Here is a 16,284-nt window from a genome sequence, read left to right on the forward strand (position 1 = left end):
GAAAGGAGGGCTGTGTTGACTGTGGTGCTGCGAAGTCTGTGAAACTCCGTAAGAGGAGTGTGGACACTGAGATTCCGTTGCAATTTCATTGTGGACTTCGCGGAAAGCGAACCAGCATCAGGAAAACTACGTGGTTCGAGTCCTCCAAATTATCGATTAAGACGAGCGTAAGTCTTGTGTCGTGCTGGATTCGAGATTACACGTTGCAAGCCACAGCATCAGAAACTGAGTTATCGGCAAATACCGTGTGTGACTACTTCGAGTTTTGCCGAGAAGTGTGCTACGTGACAGTGACAAATGACTGTGTGCCAATTGGTGGACCGAATAAAATAGTAGAAGTACACGAAACTCATATTGCTAGACGAAAGAAGCAGAGAGGACGACCTTCAAAAAGTGAAGTAGATCATATTTGGGTTTTTGGTGGGATAGAAAGGGAGTCACGTAAGTGTTTCGTTGTGAGGGTATTGTCCCGAGACAAGGTGACTTTAGTGGGTGTCATAAAACATTTCATACTCCCTGGAACAAAAGTCATCACAGACGGCCGGCCGAAGTGGCCGAGCGGTTCTAGGCGCTATAGTCTGGAACAGTGCGACGCTACGGTCGCAGGTTCGAATCCTGCCTCGGGCATGGATGTGTGTGATGTCCTTAGGTTCGTAGGTTTAAGTAGTTCTAAGATCTAGGGGACTGATGACCATAACAGTTTAGTCCCATAGTGCTCAGAGCCATATGAACCATCACAAACGGGTTTCAGTCGTACCAGACTCTCAAAGCTGAAGGTTTCGATGACGAATTCGTGAACCACTGCGTGGAGTTTGTCTCTTCAGATGACGCCAATGTCCATACCCAGAATATAGAACGGCTGTGGAAGTCTGCCAAGTCTACCATAAAAAGAGAAGGGCGTCCAGGACAGAGGGACGAACTGTATTTCTTCCAGTACCTATACTTTCGCAACTTGCGTTTGCAGGGGAATGTCGACGCATGCGACACTCTGCCGATATTCCTGCGCGATATTGGCAAAGTTTACCCTGGGTACGGGAAAAAAGCAATTGCCCCTGCAGCTTATACATCACGCGGACTGTCACAAGACGATAACACCGACGACGAGAAAGGTAAGTCGTCTCCTCTGAATTTACAAGCTCTTCTCTAACGCTTTTTTTGTCGTTGCTGTAGTGACAACTTGAAACATACTCGTAACGCGAGCCACGAGACTTCCATAATCGATTTACTATCGCACGTTAGGGAAAGCCAGTCCTGACAAAACTCTACCATCTGGTGAGCAAGATGTATGAGACAGGCGAAATACCATCAGACTTCAAGAAGAATATAATAATTCCAGTCCCAAAGAAAGCAGGTGTTGACAGATGTGAAAATTACCGAACTATCAGTTTAATAAGTCACAGCTGCAAAATACTAACGCGAATTCTTTACAGGCGAATGGAAAAACTAGTAGAAGCCGACCTCAGGGAAGATCAGTTTGGATTCCGTAGATATATTGAAACACATGAGGCAATACTGACCCTACGACTTATCTTAGAAGCTAGATTAAGGAAAGGCAAACCTATGTTTCTAGCATTTGTAGATTTAGAGAAAGCTTTTGACAATGTTGACTGGAATACTGTCTTCCAAATTCTGAAGGAGGCAGGAGTAAAATACAGGGAGTGAAAGGGTATTTACAATTTGTACAGAAACCAGATGGCAGTTATAAGTGTCGAGGGAGATGAAAGGGAAGCAGTGGTTGGGAAGGGAGTGAGACAGGGTTGTAGCCTATCCCCGAAGTTATTCAATCTGTATATTGAGCAAGCAGTGAAGGAAACAAAACAAAAATTCGGAGTAGGTATTAAAATGCATGGAGAAGAAATAAAAACTTTGAGGTTCGCCGATGACATTGTAATTCTGTCAGAGACAGCAAAGGACTTGAAAGCTGAACGGAATGGACAGTGTGTTGAAAGGAGGATATAAGATGAACATCAACAAAAGCTAAACGAGGATAATGGAATGTAGACGAATTAAACTGGGTGATGATGGGGGTATTAGATTAGGAAATGAGACGCTTAAAGTAGTAAATGAGTTTTGCTATTTGGGGAAGAAAATAACTGATGGTGGTCGAAGTAGAGAGGATATAAAATGTAGACTGGCAATGGCAATGAAAGCGTTTCTGAAGAAGAGAAATTTGTTAACATCGAGTATAGATTTAAGTGTCAGGAAGTCGTTTCTGAAAGTATGTGTATGGAGTGTAGCCATGTATGGAAGTGAAACGTGGACGATAAGTAGTTTAGACAGGAACAGAATAGAAGCTTTCGAAATGTGGTGCTACAGAAGAATGCTGAAGATTAGATGGGTAGGAGGTAGTGAATGGAATAGGGGAGAAGAGGAGTTTGTGGCACAACTTGACTAGAAGAAGGGATCGGTTGGTAGGACATATTCTGAGGTATCTAGGGATCAACAGTTTAGTATTGGAGGGCAGTGTGGAGGGTAAAAATCGTAGAGGGAGACCAAGAGATGAATACACTAAGCAGATTCAGAGGGATGACGGTTGCAGTAGGTACTGGGAGATGAAGAAACTTGCACAGGATAGAGTAGCACGGAGAGCTGCATCAAACCAGTCTCTGGACTGAAGACCACAACAACAACATCGCACGTTCGATATGTATCGTTTGGAGCCCTCCAACTTCGATAGGCAATCATTCTTGCAAATTACCGAAAATCCGACACTCGACAGCACGCTAAGCAGATGTAGCAGTGTATAATGATTGTCTGGAGAGCGAGTCGGTAGACTTACCGCGTCGCGGTGGCTCTGTGCAGGTGCGGCGGTGGCAGCTGCAGCCCGGGGACTGCCGAGGCGGGCGAGGAGAGGCGGCCTCGGGCCATCACCGCTTTCCGGGCGTCCTTCGGCTCGACGCTGCTGCCCTCGCCACGCGGAAGACGTGCGCAGTGCAGGCGCCACGCTCAGCAGCTCCGCCGCCGCCGCTGACGATCTCTCAGCGGCGCCCCTCACTGCCGCTCTCAGCAAAAGCCGTCCTGCACGCTGCCTGACAGTTGCTAGGCAACGGCCGCAAGCCGTTCGAGGCACACTGTTATCTCAGCCAGGCGCCAGGCCCTCACATACAAGAAGTCAGTAAAGCCTACACACTACCTGAAAGTGCTACGGTTTTTACGATGAGATTGTGGCAATTCTGGAAGCAATTTTGTATCTTCAACTATCTGGACCAAAAGGCTTGCCTTTATTGAGTGATTTAAGGAGCTCCGGAACGCCCTATACTTGCAATCTTAAAATAACGCTTATAAATTACATCTTTCCTCACAAAGTATTTGAGGTAGGAAGTTGAACTTTTTACAGATTATTTATGGGAATATGGGCTACAACTTAACACAGGGATTTTACAAAATTTTAGTTCAGTTATTAAAGATGATTTTTTTTTCAATTGTAATGAAAATTCACAACATTTTTTTGCAATTTTTTATTTATATATTCAAAAATATACAGTTTTTTGGAAAAAGGCTGTGTCAAATTATGCAGAAGGTACTGTGAAACATTTACTGAAAGTTTGAAACAAATATGTTTGGAAGATCCTTAGAAAACATGTTATTAGTATGAGAAAATAAAAGTTTTGGGAATCGAGCGACAAAGATTGGATTAACTTTTTAGTGCATTCCAGGTCCATAGGATGGATTATTTTCATCCTCTGCAAACTCCTCCTCCAGCTTCCTCTTGTTCCTCCTCCTGTTTACTCTTGCTTGTATTTCTAGACTCTTTACAGCCCTGTCTGCAGCCCGAAGGCGTTCCTTGTCTAAAGCAAGCACCGCTCGTACCATGTTAGAATGTTATTATTTACAGTAATAACACATACCTTTGGCTTTCCAACATTTCTCCTTTTCTCAAAAGCCTTCAGAGGATTTCTAATAACTTTACTTTTACTCATTATTATACTTCAACAAAACAGAGACTCAAGAAACAGAATTAATTACGAATATTTTCGAGATAACGACAGAGTAAATAAACATGAAACAATCGACAATCACACCAGCGATATATATTGAACCATCACAGGTTAGCCACAACACATACTTTATCTCACATCACTAAAATGTACCTGATGAACACGGACGTTAATAATAACACCATTTGACAGCAGTTTAACAGCGCCACAGTGGGTCACGCCCATGTAGAACACATTTCAAAAAAAATTTAAAAACAGTTGTAGTCTTTGGAATTGAATAAATTATATATCTATTAAAAGGTAATAGTCTGCAGATTCAGAAAACGCAAAAAAGTAAAAGTTGAACTTTTCATGATTTTGAGCCTTTCCGGAGCCCCTTAAGCTGCTACGCTAGAACGAAAATCTACTACTAAGTAATTCACGCTGTTCTCGATTAGAATTCTGGAATGTTTGCTTGCTCTACTTTGGTAAAAAAATTTCGGAAATCTCAGTAGAACAACTCCGCTTTAGTGACGCTATAGTCTGTAATATTACCATTGGTATCGCGAAACGAAGGTATTGATTATGTCTTGCCGCTGCTGTACTTTACACGCCACCAGAATCTCTTTCGATTTTCTGTCAAATTTTGAGACAGTTTCATTGTGGAATCTCTTGACAGCATCTCGCATTGAAAATGGCTCTAATATTTGAGCTTCAATAAAACATGTCCAATCTTGGAGATTTTGTGTTCTTTTAAATTTGACATGCTTTTTTCTGTAAATGTAAGAATGGAAATGCGAGATGCATTCAGTGAAATCCATATTGATCTGCACTGTTGCCTCGCGAATAAAATACGAGTTTATGTAATATCAAAACAGTTTTGTGACGTGATTCAGGACCTTCTAGCAGATAGAACATAATAAGTGAACCAATCCTTGTCAAATTAGACCTATAAATAAATGTCTGTATATATGAATTACCAGTACCTGTCTTCATTCTTTATTCGTGTCAGAAGTACCAATAAAAGGCTATTTAATATAAAGAATGTATATACGATATACCGGGTGATCAAAAGTCAGTATAAATTTGAAAACTGAATAAATCACGGAATAATGTAGATAGAGATGTACAAATTGGCACACATGCTTGGAATGATATGGGGTTTTTTTAGAACCAAAAAAATACAAAAGCTCAAAAAATGTCCGACAGAATAGCAATAATTAGCATAACAAAGTAAGACAAAGCAAAGATGATGTTCTTTACAGGAAATGCCAATATGTCCACCATCATTCCTCAACAAAAGCTGTAGTCGAGGAATAATGTTGTGAACAGCACTGTAAAGCATGTCCGGAGTTATGGTGAGGCATTGGCGTCGGGTGTTGCCTTTAAGCTTCCCTAGAGATGTCGGTCGATCATGATACACTTGCGACTTCAGGTAACCCCAAAGCCAATAATCGCACGGAATGACGTCTGGGGACCTGGGAGGCCAAGCACGACGAAAGTGGCGGCTAAGCACACTATCATCACCAAACGACGCGTGCAAGAGATAAAAAAAAAAAGGTTCAAATGGCTCTGAGCACTATGCGACTCAACTTCTGAGGTCATCAGTCGCCTAGAACTTAGAACCAATTAAACCTAACTAACCTAAGGACATCACACACATCCATGCCCGAGGCAGGATTCGAACCTGCGACCGTAGCGGTCGCTTGGCTCCAGACTGTAGCGCCTAGAACCGCACGGCCACTCCGGCCGGCCGCAAGAGATCTTTCACGCGTCTAGCAATACTTTGTTTTATTTTCGGTTCTAATAAAACCCCATGTCATTCCAAGCATGTGTGTCAAATTTTACTTCTCTATCTACATTATTCCGTGGTTTATTAAGTTTTCAAATTTATACTGACTTTACTGTATGGTTAAATGATGATGGCGACCTCTTGGGTAAAATATTCCGGAGGTAAAATAGTCGAGGATGTCGTTATTAGAAGAAAGAAAACTGGCGTTCTACGGATCGGAGCGTAGAATGTCAGAACCCTTAATCGGGCAGGTAGGTTAGAAAATTTAAAAAGGGAGATGGATAGGTAGAAGTTAGATATAGTGGGAATTAGTGAAGTTCGGTGGCAGGAGGAACAAGACTTTTGGTCAGGTGAATACAGGGTTATAAATACAAAATCAAATAGGGGTAATGCAGGAGTAGGTTTAATAATGAATAAAAAATAGGAGTGCGAGTAAGCTACTACCAACAGCATAGTGAACGCATTATTGTGGCCAAGATAGACACGAAGCCCATGCCTACTACAGTAGTACAAGTTTATAAGCCAACTAGCTCTGCAGATGATGAAGAAATTGATGAAATGTATGATGAGATAAAGGAATTTATTCAGGTAGTGAAGGGACACGAAAATTTAATAGTCATGGGTGACTGAAATTCGAGAGTAGGAAAAGGGAGAGAAGGAAACATAGTGGGTGAATATGGATTGGGGGAGAGAAATGAAAGAGGAAGCCGTCTGGCAGAATTTTGCACAGAGAATAACTTAATCATAGCTAACACTTGGTTCAAGACTCATAAAAGAAGGTTGTATACATGGAAGAATCCTGGAGATACTAGAAGGTATCAGATAGATTATATAATGGTAAGACAGAGATTTAGGAACCAGGTTTTAAATTGTAAGACATTTCCAGGGGCAGATGTGGACTCTGACCACAATCTATTGGTTATGAACTGTAGATTAAAACTGAAGAAACTGCAAAAAGGTGGGAATTTAAGGAGATGGGACCTGGATAAACTGAAAGAACCAGAGGTTGTACAGAGTTTCAGGGAGAGCATAAGGGAACAACTGACAGGAATGGGGGAAAGAAATACAGTAGAAGAAGAATGGGTAGCTTTGAGAGATGAAGTAGTGAAGGCAGCAGAGGATCAAATAGGTAAAAAGACGAGGGCTAGTAGAAACCCTTGGGTAACAGAGGAATATTGAATTTAATTGATGAAAGGAGAAAATATAAAAATGCAGTAAATGAAGCAGGCAAAAAGGAATACAAACGTCTCAAAAATGAGATCGACAGGAAGTGCAAAATGGCTAAGCAGGGATGGCTAGAGGACAAATGCAAGGATGTAGAGGGTTATCTCACGAGGGGTAAGATAGATACAGCCTGCAGGAAAATTAAAGAGAACTTTAGAGAAAAGAGAGCCACTTGTATGAATATCAAGAGCTTACATGGAAACCCAGTTATAAGCAAAGAGGGAAAGGAGAAAGGTGGAAGGAGTATATAGAGGGTCTATACAAGGGCGATGTACTTGAGGACAATATGATGGAAATGGAAGAAGATGTAGATGAAGATGAAATGGGAGATACGATACTGCGTGAAGAGTTCGACAGAGCACTGAAAGACCTGAGTCGAAACAAGGCCCCGGGAGTAGACAACATTCCATTAGAACTACTGACGGCCTTGGGAGAGCCAGTCCTGACAAAACTCTACCATCTGGTGAGCAAGATGTATGAGACAGGCAAAATACCCTCAGACTTCAAGAAGAATATAATAATTCCAGTCCCAAAGAAAGCATGTGTTGACAGATGTGAAAATTACCGAACTATCAGTTTAATAATTCACAGCTGCAAAACACTAACGCGAATACCTTGCAGACGAATGGAAAAACTGGTAGAAGCCGACCTCGACGAAGATCAGTTTGGATTCCGCAGAAATGTTGGAACACGTGAGGCAATACTGACCCTACGACTTATCTTAGAAAATAGATTAAGGAAAGGCAAACCTACATTTCTAGCATTTGTTGACTTAGAGAAAGCTTTTGACAATGTTGACCGGAATACTCTCTTTCAAATTCCAAAGGTGGCAAGGGGGAAAATACAGGGAGCGAAAGGCTATTTACAATTTGTACAGAAACCAGATGGCAGCTATAAGAGGCGAGGGGCATGAAAGGGAAGCAGCGGTTGGGAAGGGAGTGAGACAGGGTTGTAGCCTGTCCCCGATGTTATTCAATCTGTATATTGAGCAAGCAGTAAAGGAAACAAAACAAAAATTCGGAGTAGGTATTAAAGTCCATGGAGAAGAAATAAAAACGTTGAGGTTCGCCGATGACATTGTAATTCTGTCAGAGACAGCAAAGGACTTGGAAGAGCAGTTGAACGGAATGGACAGTGTCTTGAAAGGAGGATATAAGATGAACATCAACAAAAGCAAAACGAGGATAATGGAATGTAGTCGAATTAAGTCGGGTGATGCTGAGGGAATTAGATTAGGAAATGAGACACTTAAAGTAGTAAATGAGTTTTGCTATTTGGGGAACAAAATAACTGATGATGGTCGAAGTAGAGAGGATATAAAATGTAGACTGGCAATGGCAAGGAAACCGTTTCTGAAGAAGAGAAATTTGTTAACATCGAGTATAGATTTAAGTGTGAGGAAGTCGTTTCTGAAAGTATTTGTATGGAGTGTAGCCATGTATGAAAGTGAAACATGGACGATAAACAGTTTGGACAAGAAAAGAATAGAATCTTTCGAAATGTGGTGCTACAGAAGAATGCTGAAGATTAGATGGGTAGATCACATAACTAATGAGGAGGTAGTGAACAGAATGGGGGAGAAGAGAAGTTTGTGGCACAACTTGACTAGAAGAAGGGATCGGTTGGTAGGACATGTTCTGAGGCATCAAGGGATCACCAATTTAGTATTGGAGGGCAGCGTGGAGGATAAAAATCGTAGAGGGAGACCAAGAGATGAATGCACTAAGCAGATTCAGAAGGATGTAGGTTGCAGTAAGTACTGGGAGATGAAGAAGCTTGCGCAGGATAGAGTAGCATGGAGAGTTGCATCAAACCAGTCTCAGGACTGAAGACAACAACAACAACAGCTGCCTTTTTGATCACCCAGTATATTAATCGTTCCCGGCTCCCAGAGTGTTCTTAAAAGTATTCAGCACCGAAGATAGGCTAAAAGTGTCTAGTGATGCAGGGGATACAACCCGTCGGCTTTGACCAATGACGTCAGAATTTGCCAGAGAGCATTTATTACACAGATTAAACAGCTGACAAGACTGTTCAGAAACAAAGGAATACGAGAAATGAAAAATATAGTTGACATATATAAAGGCCAGTAGTATTTTCACGTTAAGGATATCGCGTGGTTGTATCCTATTGTATTATTTCTCTGGAAAATGAAAGGAAAAAAATGGACGGAAAATATTGGTAGCATAGAATACATCACGTCACATATATATGAGTTGTATCTCGAACCTCATTCGAACTGTATTGCTTAAGTGCAGTACGGGATACAAGTTTGGCGTACGTCGAGTTCTTCGTTTTCACTATCATTAGCGTCCTGTTGTTCAAATGAACTATTTATCCAGTGCATCACTAAACCCTAAATGAAGCACGGGATACAAATTTTACATGTATTGTTTATTTCGCCTCCGCTGTCACTAACAGTCTGTTCTTACGTAGATATTAGTACTACCGGTAGCAGAACGAGCTACGTACATAATATTTGTATCCCATACTTCCGTTGATCTCTACATTTGTACACTCCTAACGTAAACGTGGAAATGGACGTACGTTACATTTGCAACCTGTATCTCAGTTATACTTCGCGAAGAGGCAGTAAGATGATACATATACAATTTGTATCCCGTACTTCACTATGGGATACAGTTTTTTTCGCCTTCGATGCTAATAGTATCCCATTCTGTACTTGAGCTATATAGCTATACACAACATTTGTATCCTGCTCTCCACTTGACATACGTTGGTAAATCCCGTCAATGTTACACACGTCGTTCTTTCCGAATACGTCGTGTCAGTGTAAAGGTCAACTGAAGGACGGGATACAAATTTCAGTTGTGTCGGCCGTTTCGCCGTCAATATTGCTAGTACAGATCCGAAAAAATCGTACTGATACTAATACTGGGAAACGAAAGAAGATCGACAGTTGCGAAATTTCTATTAGGTACTGGACTACACGAAAACATTCGTTTTGGTGTAATACAACAATGAAATACGTCAAAATAGTCAAATGCAGTAAAAGAAAAAAATGGAAAAGTGAACTTACCAGACGAGAACTTCCTAAAAGAAGAGAAGCTCACCTAGAAAGACAGCAAGAAAAATCACATACGGCGACGATATACACTTGGAGGCGCATATCTTCGCCGCACTCACGACATCGAACATCCTCAGCAATGAGACCACACATTTGCAAAAAACAAATCGTGGCCAATATATCTTCGCCCATAGCCTACCGTAAATCATCAAGGTTAATCGGAACAGATAAATCCATACCTAAAAACGAAAATGAGATACTACAATTGTTCTAAAATAAGAAACTAATACTCCAGATTACCTCAATATCATTAAGAATGTTATTAAGTGCCGAATGAATTATAAACAACCAATTAATTTAATAAATGCACACAAAGAATATTTTCAGCAATATGTGGCGATCTCTTTTAAAATCACATTCAATTATTTTAATGTTCAATTGTAGCGCTTATCCTGAACACAGAGCTGTTTTATTATCTATGGCTCGAATTGAAGACATTACTATCTATGAGTAATGTATGACGTCATTAGTCAAAGCCGACGGGTTGTATCCCTTGCTTCACTAGACCCGGCTAAAACTACCAACCGTTATGTTTTGGATGTGGTACTGGAATACACTGAAGCGCCAAGGAAACTGGTATACGCATGCATATTGAAATACAGAGATGTGTAAACAGGCAGAACTGGCGCTGCGGTCGGCAACGACTATGCAACACAAGCGCTTACATCGGCTATTGCTGCTACAATGGTAGGTTATCAAGATTTAAGTGAGTCTGAACGTGGTGTTACTAACGGCGCACGAGCGGTGGGACACAGCATCTCCGAGGTAGCGATGAAGTGGGGATTTTACCTTACGACCATTTCACTTGTGTACTGTGAATATCAGGAATCAGGTAAAACATCAAATCTCCGACATTGCTGCGGTCGGAGAAACATCGTGCAAAAACGGGACCAACGACGACTGAAGGGAATCGTTCAACGTGACAGAAGTGTAACTCTTCCGCAAATTGCTGCAGATTTCAGTGCTGATCCATCAATAAGTGTCAGAGTGCGAACTGGGCAAAGAAATATCATCGATATGGGCTTTCGGGGCCGAAGGCCCACTCGTGTACACTTAATGACTGCATGGCACAAAACTTTGCCCCTCGCCTGGGCCCGTCAACACCAACATTGGACTATTGATGGCTGGAAACATGTTCCCTGGACGAACGAGTCTCGTTTCAAACTATATCGAGTGGATGGGCGTATACGGGTATGGAGACAACCTCATAAGCCCATGGACCCTGTATGTCAACAGGGGACTGTTCAAGCTAGTGGAGGCTCTGTAATGGTGTGGGGCGTGTGAAGTTAGGAGTGATATGGGACCCCTGATACGTCTCGATACGACTCTCACAGGTGACGCGTACGTAAGCATCCTGTCTGATCAGTTGCATCCGTCCATGTCCATTGTGTATTCCGACGGACTTGGGCAATCCCAACAGGACAATGCGACACCTAATACCTCTAGAATTGCTGCGGAGTGGCTCCAGCAACACTTTTATGCGATTAAACACTTCTGCTGGCCAACAGACTCTTCAGACACGAACATTATCGAGCATACTGCGATACCTTGCAACGTGCTGTTCAGAAGAGAGATGCACCCCCTCGTACTCTTACGGATTTATGGACAGTACTGCAGGATTCATGATGTCACTTCCCTCCAGCACTACTTCAGATAGTCGAGTCCATGCCACATCTTGTTGCGGCACTTCGACATGCTCGCGTGACCCCTACACGAAGCAGAAATGCAGATGAAAAAAATTGATATTCATTGGACAAGTATATTATACTAGAACTGACATGTGATTAGATTTTCACGCAATTTGGGTGCATAGATGCTGAGAAATAAGTACCCAGAACAACCACTTCTGGCCGTAATAACGGCGTTGATACGCCTGGGCATTGAGTCAAACAGATCTTGGTTGACGTGTACAGGTACAGCTGCCCATGCAGCATCAGCACGATACCAAAGGTCATCAAGAGTAGTGACTGGCGTATTGTGACGAGCCAGTTGCTCGGCCACCATTGACCAGACGTTTTCCGTTGGTGAGAGATCTGGAGAATGTGCTGGCCAGGGCAGCAGTCGAACATTTTCTGTATCCAGAAAGGCCCGTACAGTACCTGCAACATGCGGTCGTGCACTATCCTGCTGAAATGTAAGGTTTCACAGGGATAAGATTAATGGTGGAGCCACGGGTCGTAACACATCTGAAATGTAACGTCCAATGTTCAAAGTGCCGTCAATGCGAACAAGAGGTGACCGATACGTGTAACCAATGGCACCCCATACCATTACGCCAGGTGATACGCCAGTGTGGCGATGACGAATACACGCTTCCAATGTGCGTTCACCGCGATGTCGCCAAACACGGATGCTACCATCATGATGCTGTAAACAGAACCTGGATTCATCCGAAAAAATGACGCTTTGCCATTCGTGCACCCAGGTTCGTCGTTGAGTACACCATCGCAGGCGCTCCTGTCTGTGATGCAGCGTCAAGGGTAACCGCAGCCATGGTATCCGAGCTGATAGTCCATGCAGCTGCAAACGTCATCGAACTGTTCGTGCAGATGGTTGTTGTTTTGCAAACGTTCCCATCTGTCGACTCAGGTATCGAGACGTGGCTGCACGATCCGTTACAGCCATTCGGGTAAGATGCCTGTCATCTCGATTGCTAGTGATACGAGGCCGTTGGGATCCAGCACAGCGTTCCGTATTACCGTGCTGAACCCACCGATTCCATATTCTGCTAACAGTCATTGGATATCGACCAACGCGAGCAGCAGTGTCGCGATACGATAAACCGCAATCGCGATAGGCTACAATCCGACCTTTATCAAAGTCGGAAACGTGATGGTACGCATTTCTCCTCCTTACACGAGGCATCACAACAACGATTCACCAGGGAACGCCGGTTAACTGCTGTTTGTGTATGAGAAATCGGTTGGAAACTTTCCTCATGTCAGCACGTTGTAGGTGTCGCCACCGGCGCCAACCTTGTGTGAATGCTCTGAATAGCTAATCATTTGCATATCAAAGCATCTTGTTCGTGTCGGTTAAATTTCGCATCTGTAGCACGTCATCTTCGCGGTGCAGCAATTTTAATGTCCAGTAGTGGTGTACATTCAAAGTTTGTCAGTAGTTGCTAAGCGCTCTCATTCTAAAATAGTGGATGAAAATAGTCAGGGGAGTTCGCGCACCGTGAGTTATGCTGTCTCAAGACAATACACACAGTTTCTAGCTTTAATACTTGGCTTCTGTGTTACTTCTTCAAGGTAAGATTATACCTCTTAATGATGAGATTATGGCAGCATTTAATGTATTTAAATTCGGTCAATAATTATATGAAACACTGAAGATAAAGTTTTTGTTGCCCCTGGAAGCTGCTAGACAAACTACCAGCAATTGTGTCCAGGAACCATTTTAGCCGTTTAGTAATACTGATTAAATGTAAGGTCAACCATTTTGTCTTTCAGTTATCAGTCTTCTGAATGGTTTGATGCAGCCCTCCACGGAATGTTCTCTTATGCCAGCTTCTTCATCTCACAGAAGCTCTCGGACCCAACGCCACAATTATTTGTTGGATATAGTCCAAGATCTGTCACGTACTATAGTTTACACCCTCTGAGACTCCATACATTATCAGGGAAGCTCTTCTTTGATATTGTAACCTCCCCACAAAAATTTTATAAGACAATTATTTAATATAAATGGAGCCAAGTGTAACCTCCCCAGAAAAATTTTAAAGGAATGACAATATTTAATAAAAATGGGAGCCAAGTGTAACCTCCCGCAATGAAATGTACTGACAAAGGCAACAAAAATGTGAAATTCGCAATCTGACTCTGGTGTAAGCTCCCACAAAAATAATGAAAAACAATTCAGTGCTAATGAAATCTCAGTGATAATGATAATTCAATTAAACCGAAATATCGGTCTTTGGCCCTGTGCAAATCAGAATTAAATTCTTACCTCATTGTAACTGCTAGTCAAATTTCTGCTCTTATTCTTGCGCACAGCTTGGAGGAACTGCATTGCAAATAATAATATTCCTTTTTTCTGTAATTTAACTGAAACTTGTCTTTAAGGGAAATGGAATGAAATCGTTAATTCAATTAAATCGTTAATTCAATTAAATAAATTTTTTTTGTAAAATTGCTTTTGAAATCAAAATTATTATTGGGGCACTTGTTGGAAATTAATTACAATAAATAGACTTTATATTATCTGATGATTACCTTAATTAACAATATACCTCATTCAGCCTCTTGACCAGTATTGCCGACAGACTACATCACACAACCGCACTGGGCTGCTACTACTGACCGACCGCTCTGCATGACGACTACTAGCGTACTGCTCTACATGACGACTACAAGCGAACAGCTCGCAACACTCGCGCGGTCAAGCGCAGACTAACTACGATTATAGGCTCTCTGGTCAAAGATTTTAACGTGCCTCACCATCGCTGCTATGTTACATACGTGTTTCATAACCCTCCACTGGGGGGGCAAAAATTTGGCAGCGATGGTGAGTCATTTGGACTTGCCATCGCAAGAAATTTTTACAATTTACAGAATATTCAAATTTAGTACATAAATTAAATGTTGTGCACATGCACCGAGTACAAAACATTTCAGACAAAGACAGGATGTGAATACAAAACATAGTAGTAAATCAGAAAACTGTATATACAAATTATTTGACAGATAGCAAAGTGCACACGCACTGAAAAAATTCTTTAGCATTTTCAGAACAAATAAACAGAATGGCAGAAAATCGTGTTGATAAGTGACATGAGTGTACTCGCACTGGAGTTGAGAACATATAAGCAATTTACGAAATGTATATATAGTTAGTAACAAATGACATAAGTGCATACGTACTGAAGTATTGAATATACAGAATGAGTACAAATCATATTGAAAAATGAGAAAAGTGCACAGGCACTGAAGTTCAGTAGAAAACATATTAACACACAACATAAGTGCACATGCACTGTAGTTCAGAACATATCATTAAAATAAAATAATAAAAAAAATGTATATACAATATTAAAGACAAGAGTACACATACTGTACTTGAGAACAAATCGAAAAAATGTCTTAGGCATTTTTGCAATAAATAAACATAATGGCAAAAATCATATCGACAAGTGACATAAGTGTACTCGCACTGGAGTTCAGCGAATCAAAAAAAAAAAAAAAATGTATAACCCATGAACATAAATAATGTTAGCAAAAAATGATTTTCACTATGTGACAAGAATTAGGATAGGAAAGGGAAGGATTGCATCATGGTTGTAGCACTTTAGATTGCACACAGCTGTTCTGAAAGTCCATATCTTTCCACAGAAGTATAACACCAAGTGACACAATTTGAAGTTCCTTTTCCCATCAGAATTTACCAGTGTAGCCAAGACACTGAACTGTCGTACTAATGTTCCATGTTCTCATTTTGGCAGTACACTAGGTACACCAAACAGTGGGACCATAATAACGTCTTCATCGCTCACGGTGGTGGACAGCATGTCGTGTCAACACCACGCTCTTACAAGGCACACCAACGTAGAATTAGTGCAAAACCAAAGATAGTGCTCCATGATCACTAGGATAGACAGGACAAATGGACATTGCAGTAATTCAGGGTAGTTAGCTCATGAGGTGAAGGACATTAAGTCACATAATATTGACAATTACAGTCTTCATTAGTAGTTTGCGGCATTCATAGCCCAGTGATTGAACATTTCTGTACCAAGTATGTAGTATTACAGAAAAATGTTCATTAATTGTTTTACATAGAAACAGTAACCTTCTTTTCCTAGTTACAAAGCATTATTAAATAATCGCATTCTTTTCCAGTTACAAAGTATACCATAGTTAATTAATCATTGGTCATTCCAATAGTATTAATCACTAGCCTTCTCCTAATTACAAAGCATTATGAAGCAATCGCATTCTTTTCCAGTTACAAAGTATGGCATCGTTAATTAATTATTTGTTATTCCAATATAGTAAGAATCATTAGCCTTTTCCTAATTACAAAGCATTATTAAACAATCACATTCTTTCCCAATTATAAGGCATAGTTAAACATTTGTCATTTCAATATAGTAAGAATCATATTCTTTTCCAGTTACAAAGTATCAACATTGAAAACAAGAGCTAATTAATGGCATAATTAATAACATAATTCATTGAGTGACATTAATTATTGGCACTCAGTGGCCATCAAGTATCGAATAGTATAAAACATTGTTCCTCATTCAGTATTATTCAGATCAT

The 16,284-nt window shown here is 41.1% G+C and overlaps 1 protein-coding gene across 1 annotated transcript in view; it reads right to left on the reverse strand.

The window, feature by feature from the left end:
• LOC126100861 (alpha-tocopherol transfer protein-like) overlaps window positions 1-2,864 on the reverse strand; it is a 175,825-nt gene extending 172,961 nt beyond the window's left edge. Inside the window, exon 1 of the mRNA XM_049911528.1 lies at window positions 2,780-2,864. The gene's annotated coding sequence lies outside the window, so the exon portion shown is untranslated. The remainder of the gene's footprint in view (window positions 1-2,779) is intronic.
• Between the last annotated feature and the right edge of the window lie 13,420 nt (window positions 2,865-16,284).

The sequence above is a fragment of the Schistocerca cancellata genome, chromosome 9 (genome assembly GCF_023864275.1).
Source record: "Schistocerca cancellata isolate TAMUIC-IGC-003103 chromosome 9, iqSchCanc2.1, whole genome shotgun sequence".
Lineage (NCBI taxonomy): Eukaryota > Metazoa > Arthropoda > Insecta > Orthoptera > Acrididae > Schistocerca > Schistocerca cancellata.